This window comes from Colletes gigas, unplaced genomic scaffold (genome assembly GCF_013123115.1).
Source record: "Colletes gigas isolate AHSC1104 unplaced genomic scaffold, ASM1312311v1 Colletes_gigas_Sc00094, whole genome shotgun sequence".
Taxonomy (NCBI): domain Eukaryota; kingdom Metazoa; phylum Arthropoda; class Insecta; order Hymenoptera; family Colletidae; genus Colletes; species Colletes gigas.
Genome location: NW_025106721.1, coordinates 95,809 through 106,215, shown reverse-complemented (window position 1 = coordinate 106,215; position 10,407 = coordinate 95,809).

The following is a 10,407-nucleotide window of genomic DNA, read 5'->3' as shown; positions in this document are numbered from 1 at the left end:
TCGCACCGAATGTGATAAATAAGACTGTCAGTGTCGGTGTATAGAATTTTACAATTTTGCCCGTGTTTAGGAGACATGTACTCGTGGTGAAATTCATACAAACAAAGTTTTGATATGTCCAGAATGCACATACCCACGTATATCGGTTTGTTGAATTTCACCTCGAGTTTTCGCAATTCAACAGCTACTAAATTTTCCGAAAAAACACTTCTGCTGTGGAAATTCGGTTTTGCGATCATTGCCTCCGCGCCATATCGCCCTTCCCAATGTGTCACAAGTTTTACATCCACATGGTTTCGTACATTTTCCATAGTTTTACCGAATACTGCGTTGTTCATCAATTTGTACAAATTCTTTTCAAAGTCGTTTGTCGCGCTTGTTCTAAATCGTGTGTTGAGTTCGGTGTAATCGCGGAGCCAGGGAGATTGAGCGAATTGAAGCACGCGGTGTATCTTTGTAATACGAAGACCGTGACGCGTGCACTGCTGCAGGTTGCGATAATGGATTATGTAACGCTGCTTATCGTATACCGTCGCGAGTAACTTGTCCTGCCTGCTGCCAGGTGGTTTGGCACGCGTCGGACAGAACGGCAGATCTGCATGAGCATCGTGCAGACGTTGCGGATATTCCAGATCTACCTCGAGAATGTATCCCGTGGGCGAATCGACACCGATTGAAGATACGTCAAAATTTACAACATCTTCGACCATTTGAAATTTAGCGTATGGTAGAGGCTGACACATTGCCCATCCATACAAATTGTTCACGTCAAAGTACATCAAGTACGATGACTCTTCCGATGCGTCGTAAGATGACATGTACTTGTTATTGGCATGTGTGTATCTTCCGGAACATTGACTTAAGCCCCCACGCTTAAAAATTATGTATCACTGACATCCGATGAAGACAAAAATATGGAGAATGCTGGATGGGGCTTGAAACGACACGACGAGCTAGTAGTGAAAAATCATTTCAATTTTTGCGTCCCGCTCAAATATTTGCTGGGATTTTGCGAGGACTACAAACGCATGGTTATTAATGCGCGTCACGAATTGATTTTAATACGATCGCGCAACGATAACAATTCTCTAATTGGACCTCCAACGTTGGAACCAGAAATTGAATTACTTAAAGTGCAATGGCGGATGCCTCATGTGACGCTAAACGATGTTAATAAGCTATCGCTGCTACATGCTTTGGAAAGTGGGCAAAACCTGAGCATTAGTTTTCGCTCGTGGGATCTGTACGACAGCGATTTGGTATCTCTGCCTAACTCTTTCGGTGTCTCTCCCCCTCCCTCAAATGCATTGCATGCCAACATGGTTCTATGCAGTTTCTGCTGATATCGCATAATTCTTTCCATGATTCACTCGTATGACGAATTAGTGCGCAAGATCGTTCAACACAGTTTCTGCTGATTCCACATAATTCTAAGATTCAGCGCTTCCACAGATATTATTGTGGGGGATGTCGGTACAGGAAAGGAGTGTAATGATGACTCAATCCACCCACTCTTTGATTGCGGGAGTACCAGTGTTTTTATTTAGATTTTGGTACAATGAAACGTGATTTAGAGAACCGCGTAGGTGAGGTGCGAAGCACGCGATGATGTTCAAGTACAGACTGTCTTTTGCCCTCCGTCCTACCGGAGTTTTATACCCGGTCTAGGAAAAGGACAGAGCGTATCTCCGGCTCTCACAAAAACGACGCCGAATTTGGCGGGAACAATGTTTCGGCCGCGTGGCCAGCGTCGATGAGTTTCCTGGCCGCTGGAAAAACCCAGGCTTGCACCGGTGGTCGCCATGTGCGCCCATCGACCCTGACTGGTCCCGTACAAGCCCTTACAAAGGACACTAAAAATTACTGTTTTCGGCGGAGGCGTAGTGGCGACAAAGTCGCTACATCACCCCCCCGCTAGTATTTAACCTACATTACGAGAATCCCGCTTGATACCTGTCTGGGAATCGCACTCGCCTACCGGACCGCGTGGTACCAGGTGCTACGCTCGGCACTGGCACAGGTAGCAGCGAAGGTTGTATGATTATTACTGGACTTTGTGCTGCGCGCGGTGCTGTCTCGGTGATGGGAGGCGTCGAGACCCGCACGGGTATTACCTGCGGCTGGTCCGGTGGTGTCGCAATTTCTTCCTCTATCGTGTATGCTGGCTTAACTCTATTGATAGAAACTACACTATTCTTACTACCTATCTTAATTGTTACGACCTTATCTGATCTACCTACGACCTCGTATGGGCCATCGTACGGAGCCTGTAACATGGCTTTCGCCGAGTCTCGCCGCAGAAAAACGTGTTTACACTGAGCTAAGTCTTTAAATACGAAAATTTGCGAGTTGCCATGTCGCGATCCTGCAGTCGGTCCGATGTTTCGGAAATGGTGTCGCAACTCTTTAGCAAACACGGTGGTGCTGCGACTATTCGTTGACGGCGACAAAAATTCGCCTGGCAGGCGTAAAGGCTCGCCGTACACTAAATCTCCGGACGTTGTTTTTAAATCTTCCTTCCATGCTGCGCGTATGCCCAACAGGATGGTCGGAAGCACCTCTGTCCATCGATTGTTTTGGTGGCATCGGATCGCTGCCTTTAGTTGGCGGTGGAATCGTTCCACCATGCCATTGGCTGCTGGATGGTACGCCGTGGTGTGTAAGTGAGTCGAACCTATCAAGGAATTTACTTCCTTAAATAGGTACGACTCGAATTGTCGCCCTTGGTCTGTGGTCACGCGTACGGGGGCTCCGAAACGGCAAATCCAGCCTTCGTAAAAGGCCCTTGCGACGGTAGCGGCTTCTTGGTCGCGCAAGGGTATGGCCTCAGGCCATCGCGTAAAGCGGTCTACGCACGTTAGACAATACCGGTACCCTTCGGAAGCCGGTAAAACGACAATGTCCAGATGCACGTGCTCAAAACGTTCTGACGGGCGAGGAAACTGTTAGGATTTAATGGGATTATATTATTTTGTTGATTGGAAGCAAATAAGCGGGTTTTATAAACACATAACTTTATTTGAGACTTGCTCAGACCGTCCACGTTTTTACCACGTTTTACACTTCTCGCATAACCTAACCTCTCTAAAACAACCGAGGAGCGCTCGGCTCCCTCCGCCGACTCTCGCTCACAATCGGCACTAGGCGGTTACATTTCAACAGAAACAATCCGAGCGGCGCGGATACATGCTTGCTTATCTTATTCCGCTGACACGGAATGCACGCGCGGGTCCATTCCCGACAATCGGCTTTTATTGACGGCCAGACGTAACGCTGTGTTACGCATTTGACCGTCGCGTTAATGCCTGGGTGCGCGAGCCCATGCAGTGCGTCGAACGCAGCCCGTCTAAAAGGGGCTGTGAGGAAGGGTCGCACGGAGTTTGTTGAAATGTCGCAATAAATTTTCGCGCTCGAACCGGGAACAGACATCTGTTTAAATGTCAGGCCTGATTCACCCTGCATCAAAGCTCGTAATTCGGGATCGAGCGACTGTGCAGTTGCCAGAGCTTCAAAATCTAATTTTTTTTCTATAGTCTCTATTCGCGACAGAGCATCCGCGACAACGTTGTCGCGGCCGGAAATGTGTTGTATATCTGTTGTAAATTCGCTGATGAAAGTTAGGTGTCTGATTTGTTTTGGTGTATGCTTGTCGGACTTACTAGAGAATGCAAAAATTAAGGGTTTATGGTCTGTGAAAATTACAAAATGTCTGCCTTCGAGAAGGTGGCGGAAATGCTTTATCGACCGATATATAGCTAATAATTCTCTGTCGAATGCGGAATAGTTTTGCTCTGACGGTGAAAGTTTTGCCGAAAAGAAAGAAAGTGGCTCCCAGTTACTACCGATGCGTTGATGCAGGGCGGCTCCGACCATAAAATTCGAGGCGTCGCAGGTAAGAGCGACGGGTGCGTTCTGTTTGGGGTGCGTTAACAAAGTTGCCTGCGACAGGTCTTCCTTACATTGGCGAAACGCGTCGCGGGCCTCAGGTGTCCATGCAATCGGTTGCTTTCCTTTAATGTTATTGACCAGGAGGTCATTCAATGGTGCCTGGGCCTGGGCCGCCCTGGGTATGAAACGTCGGTAGAAGTTTATCATACCCAGGAAACGGCGTAACTGTTTTGCAGTTACCGGTTCGGGAAAGTCTTTAATTGTTTTAATTTTTTCCGTACACGGGCTGGAGCCTTCCTTTGATACAATATACCCGAGGAATTTAACTTCGCGTTCCCCGAAAACGCATTTCCTAGAATTTACAACTATACTATATTGCTTAAGGCGATTAAATAAAATTTCTAGATGGCGTAAATGCTCCGATTCTGAACTGCTTGCGACTAAAATGTCATCGATGTATGCGTAACAAAAGTCTAGCCCCCGCAATACCTCGTCGATGAATCTCTGGAAGGTCTGAGCCGCGTTACGGAGACCGAAGGTCATGAATGGGAATTCGAATAACCCGAAGGGAGTCGTAATTGCCGTTTTCGGGATGTCTTCTATTGCTACCGGAATTTGGTTATATGCCCTGACTAAATCTATTGTAGAAAAAATTGTTTTTCCGCGCAACGACTGGGCAAAATCTTCGACGTGCCTAACCGGGTACCGGTCCGGAATCGTACGCGCGTTAAGAGCACGGTAATCACCGCACGGTCTCCACGAATTGCTCTCCTTTTTCGGAACAAGGTGTAGGGGTGAGGACCAACTACCGTCGGCCGGTCGCGCAATACCAAGACGTACCATATCCTCGAACTCCTTTTTCGCAATGATCAACCGATCCGGTGCAAGCCGCCGTGGTTTGCAAGCTACGGATGGTCCTGGGGTGATTCTAACGTAATGGTAGGTACCGTGGTTGGTCTCGGTAGGCGTCCCGCTCGGCTTGGTGATCTCCGGGAAGCGTTGCAGCAGCTTGTGGAAAATGGATTCCCCTTGTACCTGCTTGATGCTGGATGTGTTCTCCCGAACCGGTGCGCCTCCCGCTGTCAGCGTCGTGGTCTGGTCGATCAGCTGTTGATTCCGTACATCGACCAGAAGTCCGAAATGGGCGAGGAAATCCGCTCCGATGATCGGCCTGGAGACCTCGGCAATGATGAACCTCCACGTGAAGTCCCGACGGAGACCCAAATTTAGAGTCATTGTCTTGGTGCCGTATGTCGCGATCGGGGTGCCGTTCGCCGCGGAAAGTTCGTAGTCGGAGCTTGCACATGGTCCGCGGATTGATCTTCTCGGGAATACACAGAGGTCGGCTCCAGTGTCGACCAGAAATTGCGTACCCGAGCTCCGATCAAGGACGAAAAGACGGCGAAACGTCGGGCTGGAGTCGCTAGCCGCCATCAGCGATTGCCCTAATTGTTTCCCGCCGGCATGGTGTACGTACAGGGCGAGGCACAACGATGCGCCCTGGCTCCATACCTGGCGTGGTACCAGCACACCCCGCTGGCCGTTGGCGATCGGTCCCGTGAGTTAAACCGGCGCCTCGAAGCGCTGCGTCTCCGGTCGAAGCGGCGGAAGGGTCGATGGTCCCTCCGCGAGGCGCGTAATTCCGCGATTTGGCCCTGCATTACCTCGGTCTGGCTTTGCAACGTGATGAGTAGTTGCATCATTCGCTCCGTTACGGCGTCCACCGTGGCTGGTTGTGCTGGCGTGCTTGCAAACGTGGTTTCGGCTACGACGGGACGTCCAGACATGGTGTCTGTAACCGCGTCGGCCAATTCCGCGACCTTGTCCAGCGCCGTGTCTCTCTGCGTCGCCAGAATTGCCTGCACGTTTTCCGGTAAACGGCCCAGCCAAAGAGTCCGCAGCAGCGATTCGGACACAGACGTGCCCGCGAGGCCACGCAGGTGTCGTAGGAATTGTGACGGCTTGCGGTCACCGATTTCCTCGTGCTCCAGGAGCCGTCTGGCCTTCTGCTCCTGGGATACGCTTAGCCGGCGGATCAGCTCCCTCTTCAACGTATCGTATAGGCCGGTAGGCGGTGGATTCAGGAGTATATCGCGAACTTCGGCGATATATCGCAGACCTAGCGCACCCGTCACGTAGCTGGTCTTAATGCCGTCCGACGTCACGCCTCCTGCCGCGAAATTGCGTTCCAAAACGCAGAACCACAATTCTGGATCGTCCGCGGTAAAATCCGGCACACGGAAACTGATTCGTTCGAGCGCGGCTGTGGACGTAGCCACCATCGACGGACTCGCACTTTCGTTGCTCGTCGGCATTTTCACGCGCTAATGTAATTGTTTCTAAAAGTCACTAATATTAAACTTACACTAGCACCGGCACGCTCGAGTGTCACTGGAAAAAGTCACTAGTATTGTCACGTTAAAAATTTTCACTTCGCACCAAAAATGTTCACTCCCGCGTCGACGATCACGTCGGGGTCACCAGTTTGTGGGGGATGTCGGTACAGGAAAGGAGTGTAATGATGACTCAATCCACCCACTCTTTGATTGCGGGAGTACCAGTGTTTTTATTTAGATTTTGGTACAATGAAACGTGATTTAGAGAACCGCGTAGGTGAGGTGCGAAGCACGCGATGATGTTCAAGTACAGACTGTCTTTTGCCCTCCGTCCTACCGGAGTTTTATACCCGGTCTAGGAAAAGGACAGAGCGTATCTCCGGCTCTCACAAAAACGACGCCGAATTTGGCGGGAACAATGTTTCGGCCGCGTGGCCAGCGTCGATGAGTTTCCTGGCCGCTGGAAAAACCCAGGCTTGCACCGGTGGTCGCCATGTGCGCCCATCGACCCTGACTGGGCCCGTACAAGCCCTTACAAAGGACACTAAAAATTACTGTTTTCGGCGGAGGCGTAGTGGCGACAAAGTCGCTACATTATATTACATTCAACACGTGTCGAGACTTTTATCCTTGGAGGCCCAAGTTACATGCAATCGCGCGATATGCTGCGATGTTAAGATTGAACAAAAGCATTATGTAAAAAAAAATGGTAGCTTTAGAATAAAATATTCAGCGCTTCCACAGATATTATATTACATTCAACACGTGTCGAGACTTTTATCCTTGGAGGCCCAAGTTACATGCAATCGCGCGATATGCTGCGATGTTAAGATTGAACAAAAGCATTATGGAAAAAAAAATGGTAGTTTTAGAATAAAATGTGGTGGGGATTGCACCTCTATTTAAGCCGTCTCCCCGGACGCTATTCCATCAATCGCTCAGTAGCTTCGCTGAATTTTCGACGGAACAAATAGTGCTCTGAAAGAAAATGTGTAGTACCAGTGCCATGCGTTATTACGTTCCAATCGTGCAAGATGATGGTGTATCTCCATGCAACGAGAATACATTTAACAGGTAACCTTTCATAATTTTTGATTTATTTATTTATTTATGTTTTTTTCATGAAAAAAAGGTAATTTTCATAATTATGCTTTTAGGCCGCGCCAACCATCGCGTGTCATGGTCAGAAGATACGCATTAACATCCTCGGGCAGCAAATATTTGGAAATTGGAATCAGAGTAGGACCTATAGCCGATGTAGAAATTCTTCTCGGCGATAATCGTGGGAATCATCTCATAATACCATGGCATACATGGAACACACTATTCGACAGCTGTACAACCATCGGGGAACGTGCACAATTGCCCGGATCACCATTGATGCGGAGTGATGAATTAAGGGGCCTTTCTACCTTGTGGGATTAAAAAAATTATGTAATTCTTTTTTAGATCTCATCAAACGTACCGAGAACGACGAAAAGACAATAAAAAATGCCTGTGGGTGTAGAAAAAAATTTTCGGGAGTCATCCCCTCCCTCGGTTCGATATGAAAAGTTTTCGGGGATCATTCCCCCCCCTCTTAAAAAATTTCCGACGGCGGGCCAGGTCTGGAGAGGTCTCCGCGGCGGCTCGGCCTGGACTAATCCCCTCCACGATTGCGACATCCCCCACTCCGCGGCTCGTGTGCGCGCAACCAATCTTCCACTCCCCACAGGCCCCGCGCCCAGAGTTCTCCGCGCCGCACTCCCCCGCGCGCCCTCACTTCCCCTCGCCACATGCTCCCCTCGCCCCACGCTCCCCTCATTGTCCCGTGGGTTAGAATCCCCAGAGCTATACTACTCAATTGCTTTTAAGAAATGCTTTATTTTACCTGCACTCTACGATGGTTCGCTCCAGTGTGGCTAGATCGGGCATAATTGAGTGCATCGAAATCGACAACAGTGACGACGAACTTCCTTAGCGTCTAACGGAATGGCGGGGATAGCAGGCATACCCTACCGCACGAGCCACGTGTACGTGAGCTCGGCGCTTGCGCACAACTTCGGGAAATCGATAAAGAACGCTAGTGTGAGCCTTTCCTTCTTGCTCTTGTAAAAGACAAAACAACTGAAATACGATCTCGCGATAAGTGGCATACGATTCCAAGTCTCGACTGCCCCAGCATTTTTACTTTCCGACCTATATGTAAGGTATAAGGAAATTTATAAAGTATCATAATGAAAAAAATTTTGAAGTTTTTTTTTAGCGGAAATACACGTTTTAGGACCCCCTGATCATATTGTGACTATTGAAAAAAAGACATTTTTTTTGTTCCTCAACGACTAACAATAAGTGAATTTCAATAACGAAAAAAATATTTCGAAATTTTTTTTTAGCGGAAATACACGTTTTAGGACCCCCTGATCATATTGTGACTATTGAAAAAAAGACATTTTTTTGTTCCTCAACGACTAACAATAAGTGAATTGCAATAACGAAAAAAAAATTTCGAAATTTTTTTTTAGCAGAAACACACGTTTTGGGACCCCCTGATCATATTGTGACTATTGAAAAAAACGATATTTTTTTTTGTTCCTATGCTATTAACATGAATGCATTAAACGACTAAGTGAATTTCAATAACGAAAAAAATATTTCGAAATTTTTTTTTAGCGGAAATACACGTTTTAGGACCCCCTCATCATATTGTGACTACTACAAAAAAACATATTTCTTTTTGTTCCTATGCTATTGACATGATTGCGTCTAAACGGCTGAATGAATTTCAATGAAACTTAACATTTAAGTTTTATGTTCTCGTTTTAAGGTCTCATTATATTTTAAGCGTGATCAGCTCCCATATAATGATGATTATACGTTTTTAGTTTTATAATTATTTCGATACATACACATCATTTGTAACAAATTTTTAAAGCGATTTATATAAATCTTAAGAAGGATTAAGATCAAATATATTTTTCTCCTATCTTTCCTAGACAGGAAAAATTAAACGAAATCTTATGCCTTGCATACCTACCTAAACCACATAAAAAACGTATTCCACAAATATTTTAGAATAATGTTGTTCAAAGCAGTCTTACTCGTAAAGGGTTAATTAAGGGTTAATTAAAATGAAAAACCACTCTTAGCCAGTACCGTGCACGCTACAGAAATAGATTACTACTGACTTTTCCCACTATGTTTTTTAATAACCGTATCAAATTGTTACACACAATCAAATGTTATATATTTGACTTAACTTTACATAACAAAATAATTGTAACGATAGGTAAAAGAATAACGTGCACGCTACCGTTCAATGGAAACCACGGGAAGGTGGTGGTCACTTCCATCAGGAGGGAAATGTAAAAAATTGTTATTTCTTTGTAACATTATCACATGGCATATATTAGAACGTCTATATTCTTCTTTCCTTTTTTTTGATTCCCCTCTAAATTCATTTCTGCAAAATGAAATATATTAAATTGACGTCTATATACTGCTATTCATTCAATAGAACTTTATTTCTAATTATTGCCTTTTAAAAACCTATGGGAACTGTGCTATACAGGGTGTTCGGCCACCTCTAGCAAAAATTTTAATGAGCGATAGTAGAGGCCAAAATAAGACGAAAATCAAGAATACCAATTTGTTGATGGAAGCTTCGTTAAAAAGTTATAAACGTTTAAAGTGCCGCCCTTACTGAATTTTTTTCTCGAAAATGCGCAAGATTTCGGGGGTATGTCTATTCACCAAAAATGACTGTAATTGAACCCTACAACCGAAAATAATTTTTCCACAACGATTTGCAATTTTTTAATTTTCTCGAATAATTTCACACCTTCTCTATTTTTTTTCTCGAAAGTAGATAGGATTTCGGAGGTATGTGTACTCACCAAAAATGATTGTAGTTGACCCCCGCAACCGAAAATAATTTTTCCAGAACGATTTGAAATTTTTGAATTTAATTGTTAATAACTTTTTAACGAAGCTTCCATTAACAAATTAGTATTCTTGATTTTCGTCTTATTTTGGCCTCTACTATCGCTCATTAAAATTTTTGCTAGAGGTAGCCGAACACCCTGTATACAGGGTGTCCCGTAAATAGTGTAAGAAACGGAAATGGGGGGTAGGTGAGACAATTCTAAGCAACAATTTCCTTTGCAAAAATGTCGGATGGGGCTTCGTTTTTGAATTATTAACG